Genomic DNA, 10,000 nt, shown 5'->3' with positions numbered 1-10,000 from the left:
TTTTTGGAAAATTTCACGAATTATATAATAATCTTTCATAAAAAAAAAAAAAAAAAGAGTCAATGCCCGATCTCTGAATCTTAGCAGGTTTAGGTCTGATTAGTACTTTGATGAGAGACTGCCTAGGAATACCAGGTGCTTTAAGCTTTTGGGTTTTCATTCCTACTTATATAATGTACTGGCGATAAGATTGGCTGGTCTTTAAATAGCCCTCTCTTTGCAGCAGACTTCGCTTACGGCCATACCATCCTGGCTATGCCTGATCTCGTCTGATCTCGGAAGCTAAGCAGGTTTGGGCCTGGTTAGTACTTGGATGGGAGACCGCCTGGGAATACCAGGTGCTGTAAGCTTTTTGGAAATTTTTCACTTAGTATATAATAATTTTGCCAAAAAATAGAGTCAATGCCTGATCTCTGAATATTAGCAGGTTTGGGCCTGGTTAGTACATGGATGGGAGACTGCCTGGGAATACCAGGTGCTGTAAGCTTTTTGGACATTTTTCACTTAGTATATAATAATTTTGCCAAAAAATAGAGTCAATGCCCGATCTCTGAATATTTGCAGGTTTGGGCCTGGTTAGTACATGGATGGGAGACTGCCTGGGAATATCAGGTGCTTTAATCTTTTTGGAAAATTTCACGAATTATATAATAATCTTTCATTTAAAAAAAAAAAAAAAAAAAAAAAAAAGAGTCAATGCCCGATCTCTGAATCTTAGCAGGTTTAGGTCTGGTTAGTACTTGTATGAGAGACTGCCTAGGAATACCAGGTGCTTTAAGCTTTTGGGTTTTCTTTCCTACTTATATAATGTACTGGCGATAAGATTGGCTGTTCTTTAAATAGCCCTCTCTTCAATCAATCAATCAATCACCTTTATTTATATAGTGCTTTAAACAAAATACATTGTGTCAAAGCACTGAACAACATTCATTTGGAAAACAGTGTCTCAATAATGCAAAATGATAGTTAAAGGCAGTTCATCATTGAATTCAGCTATGTCATCTCTGTTCAGTTGAAATAGTGTCTGTTTTTATTTGCAATCAAGTCAATGATATCGCTGTAGATGAAGTGACCCCAACTAAGCAAGCCAGAGGCGACAGCGGCAAGGAACCGAAACTCCATCGGTGACAGAATGGAGAAAAAAACCTTGGGAGAAACCAGGCTCAGTTGGGGGGTCAGTTCTCCTCTGACCAGACGAAAACCAGTAGTTCAATTCCAGGCTGCAGCAAAGTCAGATTGTGCAGAAGAATCATCTGTTTCCTGTGGTCTTGTCCTGGTGCTCCTCTGAGACAAGGTCTTTACAGGGGATCTGTATCTGGGGCTCTAGTTGTCCTGGTCTCCGCTGTCTTTCAGGGCAGTAGAGGTCCTTTCTAGGTGCTTTTTGGACATTTTTCACTTAGTATATAATAATTTTGCCAAAAAATAGAGTCAGTGCCTGATCTCTGAATATTAGCAGGTTTGGGCCTGTTTAGTACATGGATGGGAGACTGCCTGGGAATATACTGCCTTTAATTATAATTTTGCATTATTGAGACACTGTTTTCCTAATGAATGTTGTTCAGTGCTTTGACGCAATGTATTTTGTTTAAAGCACTATATAAATAAAGGTGATTGATTGATTGATTGAATACCAGGTGCTGTAAGCTTTTTGGACATTTTTCACTTAGTATATAATAATTTTGCCAAAAAAAAGTCAATGCCCGATCTCTGAATATTTGCAGGTTTGGGCCTGGTTAGTACATGGATGGGAGACAGCCTGGGAATACCAGGTGCTTTAATCTTTTTGGAAAATTTCACGAATTATATAATAATCTTTCATTAAAAAAAAAAAAAGAGTCAATGCCCGATCTCTGAATCTTAGCAGGTTTAGGTCTGGTTAGTACTTTGATGAGAGACTGCCTAGGAATACCAGGTGCTTTAAGCTTTTGGGCTTTCTTTCCTACTTATATAATGTACTGGCGATAAGATTGGCTGGTCTTTAAATAGCCCTCTCTTTGCAACAGACTTCGCTTACGGCCATACCAACCTGGCTATGCCCGATCTCGTCCGATCTCGGAAGCTAAGCAGGTTTGGGCCTGGTTAGTACTTTGATGGGAGACCGCCTGGGAATACCAGGTGCTGTAAACTTTTTGGACATTTTTCACTTAGTTTATAATAATTTTGCCAAAAAATAGAGTCAATGCCCGATCTCTGAATCTTAGCAGGTTTAGGTCTGGTTAGTACTTTGATGAGAGACTGCCTAGGAATACCAGGTGCTTTAAGCTTTTGGGTTTTCTTTACTACTTATATAATGTACTGGCGATAAGATTGGCTGTTCTTTAAATAGCCCTCTCTTTGCAGTAGACTTCGCTTACGGCCATACCAACCTGGCTATGCCCGATCTCGTCTGATCTCGGAAGCTAAGCAGGTTTGGGCCTGGTTAGTACTTGGATGGGAGATCGCCTGGGAATACCAGGTGCTGTAAGCTTTTTGGAAATTTTTCACTTAGTATATAATAATTTTGCCAAAAAATAGAGTCAATGCCAATCTCTGAATATTAGCAGGTTTGGGCCTGGTTAGTACATGGATGGGAGACTGCCTGGGAATACCAGGTGCTGTAAGCTTTTTGGACATTTTTCACTTAGTATATAATAATTTTGCCAAAAAATAGAGTCAATGCCCGATCTCTGAATATTTGCAGGTTTGGGCCTGGTTAGTACATGGATGGGAGACTGCCTGGGAATACCAGGTGCTTTAATCTTTTTGGAAAATTTCACGAATTATATAATAATCTTTCATTTTAAAAAAAAAAAAAAAAAAAAAAAAAGAGTCAATGCCCGATCTCTGAATCTTAGCAGGTTTAGGTCTGGTTAGTACTTTGATGAGAGACTGCCTGGGAATACCAGGTGCTTTAAGCTTTTGGGTTTTCTTTCCTACTTATATAATGTACTGGCGATAAGATTGGCTGGTCTTTAAATAGCCCTCTCTTTGCAGCAGACTTCGCTTACGGCCATACCAACCTGGCTATGCCTGATCTCGTCTGATCTCGGAAGCTAAGCAGGTTTGGGCCTGGTTAGTACTTGGATGGGAGACTGCCTGGGAATACCAGGTGCTTTAATCTTTTTGGAAAATTTCACGAATTATATAATAATCTTTCATTAAAAAAAAAAAAAAAAAAAAAAAAGAGTCAATGCCCGATCTCTGAATCTTAGCAGGTTTAGGTCTGGTTAGTACTTGTATGAGAGACTGCCTAGGAATACCAGGTGCTTTAAGCTTTTGGGTTTTCTTTCCTACTTATATAATGTACTGGCGATAAGATTGGCTGTTCTTTAAATAGCCCTCTCTTCAATCAATCAATCAATCACCTTTATTTATATAGTGCTTTAAACAAAATACATTGCGTCAAAGCACTGAACAACATTCATTTTGGAAAACAGTGTCTCAATAATGCAAAATGATAGTTAAAGGCAGTTCATCATTGAATTCAGCTATGTCATCTCTGTTCAGTTGAAATAGTGTCTGTTTTTATTTGCAATCAAGTCAATGATATCGCTGTAGATGAAGTGACCCCAACTAAGCAAGCCAGAGGCGACAGCGGCAAGGAACCGAAACTCCATCGGTGACAGAATGGAGAAAAAAACCTTGGGAGAAACCAGGCTCAGTTGGGGGGTCAGTTCTCCTCTGACCAGACGAAAACCAGTAGTTCAATTCCAGGCTGCAGCAAAGTCAGATTGTGCAGAAGAATCATCTGTTTCCTGTGGTCTTGTCCTGGTGCTCCTCTGAGACAAGGTCTTTACAGGGGATCTGTATCTGGGGCTCTAGTTGTCCTGGTCTCCGCTGTCTTTCAGGGCAGTAGAGGTCCTTTCTAGGTGCTTTTTGGACATTTTTCACTTAGTATATAATAATTTTGCCAAAAAATAGAGTCAGTGCCTGATCTCTGAATATTAGCAGGTTTGGGCCTGTTTAGTACATGGATGGGAGACTGCCTGGGAATATACTGCCTTTAATTATAATTTTGCATTATTGAGACACTGTTTTCCTAATGAATGTTGTTCAGTGCTTTGACGCAATGTATTTTGTTTAAAGCACTATATAAATAAAGGTGATTGATTGATTGATTGAATACCAGGTGCTGTAAGCTTTTTGGACATTTTTCACTTAGTATATAATAATTTTGCCAAAAAAAAGTCAATGCCCGATCTCTGAATATTTGCAGGTTTGGGCCTGGTTAGTACATGGATGGGAGACAGCCTGGGAATACCAGGTGCTTTAATCTTTTTGGAAAATTTCACGAATTATATAATAATCTTTCATAAAAAAAAAAAAAAGAGTCAATGCCCGATCTCTGAATCTTAGCAGGTTTAGGTCTGGTTAGTACTTTGATGAGAGACTGCCTAGGAATACCAGGTGCTTTAAGCTTTTGGGCTTTCTTTCCTACTTATATAATGTACTGGCGATAAGATTGGCTGGTCTTTAAATAGCCCTCTCTTTGCAACAGACTTCGCTTACGGCCATACCAACCTGGCTATGCCCGATCTCGTCCGATCTCGGAAGCTAAGCAGGTTTGGGCCTGGTTAGTACTTTGATGGGAGACCGCCTGGGAATACCAGGTGCTGTAAACTTTTTGGACATTTTTCACTTAGTTTATAATAATTTTGCCAAAAAATAGAGTCAATGCCCGATCTCTGAATCTTAGCAGGTTTAGGTCTGGTTAGTACTTTGATGAGAGACTGCCTAGGAATACCAGGTGCTTTAAGCTTTTGGGTTTTCTTTACTACTTATATAATGTACTGGCGATAAGATTGGCTGTTCTTTAAATAGCCCTCTCTTTGCAGTAGACTTCGCTTACGGCCATACCAACCTGGCTATGCCCGATCTCGTCTGATCTCGGAAGCTAAGCAGGTTTGGGCCTGGTTAGTACTTGGATGGGAGATCGCCTGGGAATACCAGGTGCTGTAAGCTTTTTGGACATTTTTCACTTAGTATATAATAATTTTGCCAAAAAATAGAGTCAATGCCCGATCTCTGAATCTTAGCAGGTTTAGGTCTGGTTAGTACTTTGATGAGAGACTGCCTGGGAATACCAGGTGCTTTAAGCTTTTGGGTTTTCTTTCCTACTTATATAATGTACTGGCGATAAGATCGGCTGGTCTTTAAATAGCCCTCTCTTTGCAGCAGACTTCGCTTACGGCCATACAAACCTGGTTATGCCCAATCTCGTCTGATCTCGGAAGCTAAGCAGGTTTTGTCCTGGTTAGTACTTGGATGGGAGACCGCCTGGGAATACCAGGTGCTGTAAGCTTTTTGGACATTTTTCACTTAGTATATAATAATTTTGCCAAAAAATAGAGTCAATGCCTGATCTCTGAATATTAGCAGGTTTGGGCCTGCTTAGTACATGGATGGGAGACTGCCTGGGAATACCAGGTGTTTTAATCTTTTTGGAAAATTTCACGAATTATATAATAATCTTTCATAAAAAAAAAAAAAAAAAGAGTCAATGCCCGATCTCTGAATCTTAGCAGGTTTAGGTCTGATTAGTACTTTGATGAGAGACTGCCTAGGAATACCAGGTGCTTTAAGCTTTTGGGTTTTCATTCCTACTTATATAATGTACTGGCGATAAGATTGGCTGGTCTTTAAATAGCCCTCTCTTTGCAGCAGACTTCGCTTACGGCCATACCATCCTGGCTATGCCTGATCTCGTCTGATCTCGGAAGCTAAGCAGGTTTGGGCCTGGTTAGTACTTGGATGGGAGACCGCCTGGGAATACCAGGTGCTGTAAGCTTTTTGGAAATTTTTCACTTAGTATATAATAATTTTGCCAAAAAATAGAGTCAATGCCTGATCTCTGAATATTAGCAGGTTTGGGCCTGGTTAGTACATGGATGGGAGACTGCCTGGGAATACCAGGTGCTGTAAGCTTTTTGGACATTTTTCACTTAGTATATAATAATTTTGCCAAAAAATAGAGTCAATGCCCGATCTCTGAATATTTGCAGGTTTGGGCCTGGTTAGTACATGGATGGGAGACTGCCTGGGAATACCAGGTGCTTTAATCTTTTTGGAAAATTTCACGAATTATATAATAATCTTTCATTTAAAAAAAAAAAAAAAAAAAAAAAAGAGTCAATGCCCGATCTCTGAATCTTAGCAGGTTTAGGTCTGGTTAGTACTTTGATGAGAGACTGCCTAGGAATACCAGGTGCTTTAAGCTTTTGGGTTTTCTTTCCTACTTAAATAATGTACTGGCGATAAGATTGGCTGGTCTTTAAATAGCCCTCTCTTTGCAGCAGACTTCGCTTACGGCCATACCAACCTGGCTATGCCGGATCTCGTCTGATCTCGTAAGCTAAGCAGGTTTGGGCCTTGTTAGTACTTGGATGGGAGACCGCCTGGGAATACCAGGTGCTGTAAGCTTTTTGGACATTTTTCACTTAGTATATAATAATTTTGCCAAAAAATAGAGTCAATGCCTGATCTCTGAATATTAGCAGGTTTGGGCCTGCTTAGTACATGGATAGGAGACTGCCTGGGAATACCAGGTGTTTTAATATTTTTGGAAAAGTTCACGAATTATATAATAATCTTTCATTAAAAAAAAAAAAAGAGTCAATGCCCGATCTCTGAATCTTAGCAGGTTTAGGTCTGGTTAGTACTTTGATGAGAGACTGCCTAGGAATACCAGGTGCTTTAAGCTTTTGGGTTTTCTTTACTACTTATATAATGTACTGGCGATAAGATTGGCTGTTCTTTAAATAGCCCTCTCTTTGCAGCAGACTTCGCTTACGGCCATACCAACCTGGCTATGCCCGATCTCGTCTGATCTCGGAAGCTAAGCAGGTTTGGGCCTGGTTAGTACTTGGATGGGAGATCGCCTGGGAATACCAGGTGCTGTAAGCTTTTTGGACATTTTTCACTTAGTATATAATAATTTTGCCAAAAAATAGAGTCAATGCCCGATCTCTGAATCTTAGCAGGTTTAGGTCTGGTTAGTACTTTGATGAGAGACTGCCTGGGAATACCAGGTGCTTTAAGCTTTTGGGTTTTCTTTCCTACTTATATAATGTACTGGCGATAAGATCGGCTGGTCTTTAAATAGCCCTCTCTTTGCAGCAGACTTCGCTTACGGCCATACCAACCTGGCTATGCCCAATCTCGTCTGATCTCGGAAGCTAAGCAGGTTTGGTCCTGGTTAGTACTTGGATGTGAGACCGCCTGGGAATACCAGGTGCTGTAAGCTTTTTGGACATTTTTCACTTAGTATATAATAATTTTGCCAAAAAATAGAGTCAATGCCTGATCTCTGAATATTAGCAGGTTTGGGCCTGCTTAGTACATGGATGGGAGACTGCCTGGGAATACCAGGTGTTTTAATCTTTTTGGAAAATTTCACAAATTATATAATAATCTTTCATAAAAAAAAAAAAAGAGTCAATGCCCGATCTCTGAATCTTAGCAGGTTTAGGTCTGATTAGTACTTTGATGAGAGACTGCCTAGGAATACCAGGTGCTTTAAGCTTTTGGGTTTTCATTCCTACTTATATAATGTACTGGCGATAAGATTGGCTGGTCTTTAAATAGCCCTCTCTTTGCAGCAGACTTCGCTTACGGCCATACCATCCTGGCTATGCCTGATCTCGTCTGATCTCGGAAGCTAAGCAGGTTTGGGCCTGGTTAGTACTTGGATGGGAGACCGCCTGGGAATACCAGGTGCTGTAAGCTTTTTGGAAATTTTTCACTTAGTATATAATAATTTTGCCAAAAAATAGAGTCAATGCCAATCTCTGAATATTAGCAGGTTTGGGCCTGGTTAGTACATGGATGGGAGACTGCCTGGGAATACCAGGTGCTGTAAGCTTTTTGGACATTTTTCACTTAGTATATAATAATTTTGCCAAAAAATAGAGTCAATGCCCGATCTCTGAATATTTGCAGGTTTGGGCCTGGTTAGTACATGGATGGGAGACTGCCTGGGAATATCAGGTGCTTTAATCTTTTTGGAAAATTTCACGAATTATATAATAATCTTTCATTTAAAAAAAAAAAAAAAAAAAAAAAAAAGAGTCAATGCCCGATCTCTGAATCTTAGCAGGTTTAGGTCTGGTTAGTACTTGTATGAGAGACTGCCTAGGAATACCAGGTGCTTTAAGCTTTTGGGTTTTCTTTCCTACTTATATAATGTACTGGCGATAAGATTGGCTGTTCTTTAAATAGCCCTCTCTTCAATCAATCAATCAATCACCTTTATTTATATAGTGCTTTAAACAAAATACATTGTGTCAAAGCACTGAACAACATTCATTTGGAAAACAGTGTCTCAATAATGCAAAATGATAGTTAAAGGCAGTTCATCATTGAATTCAGCTATGTCATCTCTGTTCAGTTGAAATAGTGTCTGTTTTTATTTGCAATCAAGTCAATGATATCGCTGTAGATGAAGTGACCCCAACTAAGCAAGCCAGAGGCGACAGCGGCAAGGAACCGAAACTCCATCGGTGACAGAATGGAGAAAAAAACCTTGGGAGAAACCAGGCTCAGTTGGGGGGTCAGTTCTCCTCTGACCAGACGAAAACCAGTAGTTCAATTCCAGGCTGCAGCAAAGTCAGATTGTGCAGAAGAATCATCTGTTTCCTGTGGTCTTGTCCTGGTGCTCCTCTGAGACAAGGTCTTTACAGGGGATCTGTATCTGGGGCTCTAGTTGTCCTGGTCTCCGCTGTCTTTCAGGGCAGTAGAGGTCCTTTCTAGGTGCTTTTTGGACATTTTTCACTTAGTATATAATAATTTTGCCAAAAAATAGAGTCAGTGCCTGATCTCTGAATATTAGCAGGTTTGGGCCTGTTTAGTACATGGATGGGAGACTGCCTGGGAATATACTGCCTTTAATTATAATTTTGCATTATTGAGACACTGTTTTCCTAATGAATGTTGTTCAGTGCTTTGACGCAATGTATTTTGTTTAAAGCACTATATAAATAAAGGTGATTGATTGATTGATTGAATACCAGGTGCTGTAAGCTTTTTGGACATTTTTCACTTAGTATATAATAATTTTGCCAAAAAAAAGTCAATGCCCGATCTCTGAATATTTGCAGGTTTGGGCCTGGTTAGTACATGGATGGGAGACAGCCTGGGAATACCAGGTGCTTTAATCTTTTTGGAAAATTTCACGAATTATATAATAATCTTTCATTAAAAAAAAAAAAAGAGTCAATGCCCGATCTCTGAATCTTAGCAGGTTTAGGTCTGGTTAGTACTTTGATGAGAGACTGCCTAGGAATACCAGGTGCTTTAAGCTTTTGGGCTTTCTTTCCTACTTATATAATGTACTGGCGATAAGATTGGCTGGTCTTTAAATAGCCCTCTCTTTGCAACAGACTTCGCTTACGGCCATACCAACCTGGCTATGCCCGATCTCGTCCGATCTCGGAAGCTAAGCAGGTTTGGGCCTGGTTAGTACTTTGATGGGAGACCGCCTGGGAATACCAGGTGCTGTAAACTTTTTGGACATTTTTCACTTAGTTTATAATAATTTTGCCAAAAAATAGAGTCAATGCCCGATCTCTGAATCTTAGCAGGTTTAGGTCTGGTTAGTACTTTGATGAGAGACTGCCTAGGAATACCAGGTGCTTTAAGCTTTTGGGTTTTCTTTACTACTTATATAATGTACTGGCGATAAGATTGGCTGTTCTTTAAATAGCCCTCTCTTTGCAGTAGACTTCGCTTACGGCCATACCAACCTGGCTATGCCCGATCTCGTCTGATCTCGGAAGCTAAGCAGGTTTGGGCCTGGTTAGTACTTGGATGGGAGATCGCCTGGGAATACCAGGTGCTGTAAGCTTTTTGGAAATTTTTCACTTAGTATATAATAATTTTGCCAAAAAATAGAGTCAATGCCAATCTCTGAATATTAGCAGGTTTGGGCCTGGTTAGTACATGGATGGGAGACTGCCTGGGAATACCAGGTGCTGTAAGCTTTTTGGACATTTTTCACTTAGTATATAATAATTTTGCCAAAAAA

At 40.0% G+C, this 10,000-nt stretch overlaps 14 non-coding genes across 14 annotated transcripts; all 14 read left to right on the top strand.

The window, feature by feature from the left end:
• Nucleotides 1–231: 231 nt before the first annotated feature.
• Nucleotides 232–350, top strand: LOC128000848 (5S ribosomal RNA). Its single transcript, XR_008173622.1, has one exon. It is a non-coding gene; the product is annotated as a 5S ribosomal RNA (ribosomal RNA).
• A 1,658-nt stretch (nucleotides 351–2,008) lies between these two features.
• On the top strand, nucleotides 2,009–2,127 carry LOC127996607 (5S ribosomal RNA). The gene has a single exon (XR_008169506.1). It is a non-coding gene; the product is annotated as a 5S ribosomal RNA (ribosomal RNA).
• Nucleotides 2,128–2,348: 221 nt separating this feature from the next.
• LOC127995905 (5S ribosomal RNA) lies at nucleotides 2,349–2,467 on the top strand. The gene has a single exon (XR_008168832.1). It is a non-coding gene; the product is annotated as a 5S ribosomal RNA (ribosomal RNA).
• A 514-nt stretch (nucleotides 2,468–2,981) lies between these two features.
• LOC128005724 (5S ribosomal RNA) lies at nucleotides 2,982–3,100 on the top strand. Its single transcript, XR_008178361.1, has one exon. It is a non-coding gene; the product is annotated as a 5S ribosomal RNA (ribosomal RNA).
• Nucleotides 3,101–4,482: 1,382 nt separating this feature from the next.
• On the top strand, nucleotides 4,483–4,601 carry LOC127996605 (5S ribosomal RNA). The gene has a single exon (XR_008169504.1). It is a non-coding gene; the product is annotated as a 5S ribosomal RNA (ribosomal RNA).
• Nucleotides 4,602–4,822: 221 nt separating this feature from the next.
• LOC127995904 (5S ribosomal RNA) lies at nucleotides 4,823–4,941 on the top strand. Its single transcript, XR_008168831.1, has one exon. It is a non-coding gene; the product is annotated as a 5S ribosomal RNA (ribosomal RNA).
• Nucleotides 4,942–5,162: 221 nt separating this feature from the next.
• LOC128004762 (5S ribosomal RNA) lies at nucleotides 5,163–5,281 on the top strand. Its single transcript, XR_008177440.1, has one exon. It is a non-coding gene; the product is annotated as a 5S ribosomal RNA (ribosomal RNA).
• Nucleotides 5,282–5,648: 367 nt separating this feature from the next.
• LOC128000847 (5S ribosomal RNA) lies at nucleotides 5,649–5,767 on the top strand. Its single transcript, XR_008173620.1, has one exon. It is a non-coding gene; the product is annotated as a 5S ribosomal RNA (ribosomal RNA).
• A 513-nt stretch (nucleotides 5,768–6,280) lies between these two features.
• On the top strand, nucleotides 6,281–6,399 carry LOC128006317 (5S ribosomal RNA). The gene has a single exon (XR_008178945.1). It is a non-coding gene; the product is annotated as a 5S ribosomal RNA (ribosomal RNA).
• Nucleotides 6,400–6,763: 364 nt separating this feature from the next.
• Nucleotides 6,764–6,882, top strand: LOC127995903 (5S ribosomal RNA). Its single transcript, XR_008168830.1, has one exon. It is a non-coding gene; the product is annotated as a 5S ribosomal RNA (ribosomal RNA).
• Nucleotides 6,883–7,103: 221 nt separating this feature from the next.
• Nucleotides 7,104–7,222, top strand: LOC128006264 (5S ribosomal RNA). Its single transcript, XR_008178893.1, has one exon. It is a non-coding gene; the product is annotated as a 5S ribosomal RNA (ribosomal RNA).
• Nucleotides 7,223–7,585: 363 nt separating this feature from the next.
• On the top strand, nucleotides 7,586–7,704 carry LOC128000845 (5S ribosomal RNA). Its single transcript, XR_008173618.1, has one exon. It is a non-coding gene; the product is annotated as a 5S ribosomal RNA (ribosomal RNA).
• A 1,657-nt stretch (nucleotides 7,705–9,361) lies between these two features.
• On the top strand, nucleotides 9,362–9,480 carry LOC127996604 (5S ribosomal RNA). Its single transcript, XR_008169503.1, has one exon. It is a non-coding gene; the product is annotated as a 5S ribosomal RNA (ribosomal RNA).
• A 221-nt stretch (nucleotides 9,481–9,701) lies between these two features.
• On the top strand, nucleotides 9,702–9,820 carry LOC127995902 (5S ribosomal RNA). The gene has a single exon (XR_008168829.1). It is a non-coding gene; the product is annotated as a 5S ribosomal RNA (ribosomal RNA).
• Nucleotides 9,821–10,000: the final 180 nt, after the last annotated feature.

Source organism: Carassius gibelio, chromosome B22 (genome assembly GCF_023724105.1).
Source record: "Carassius gibelio isolate Cgi1373 ecotype wild population from Czech Republic chromosome B22, carGib1.2-hapl.c, whole genome shotgun sequence".
NCBI lineage: Eukaryota > Metazoa > Chordata > Actinopteri > Cypriniformes > Cyprinidae > Carassius > Carassius gibelio.
This window is presented reverse-complemented; position numbering and strand designations above follow the sequence as displayed.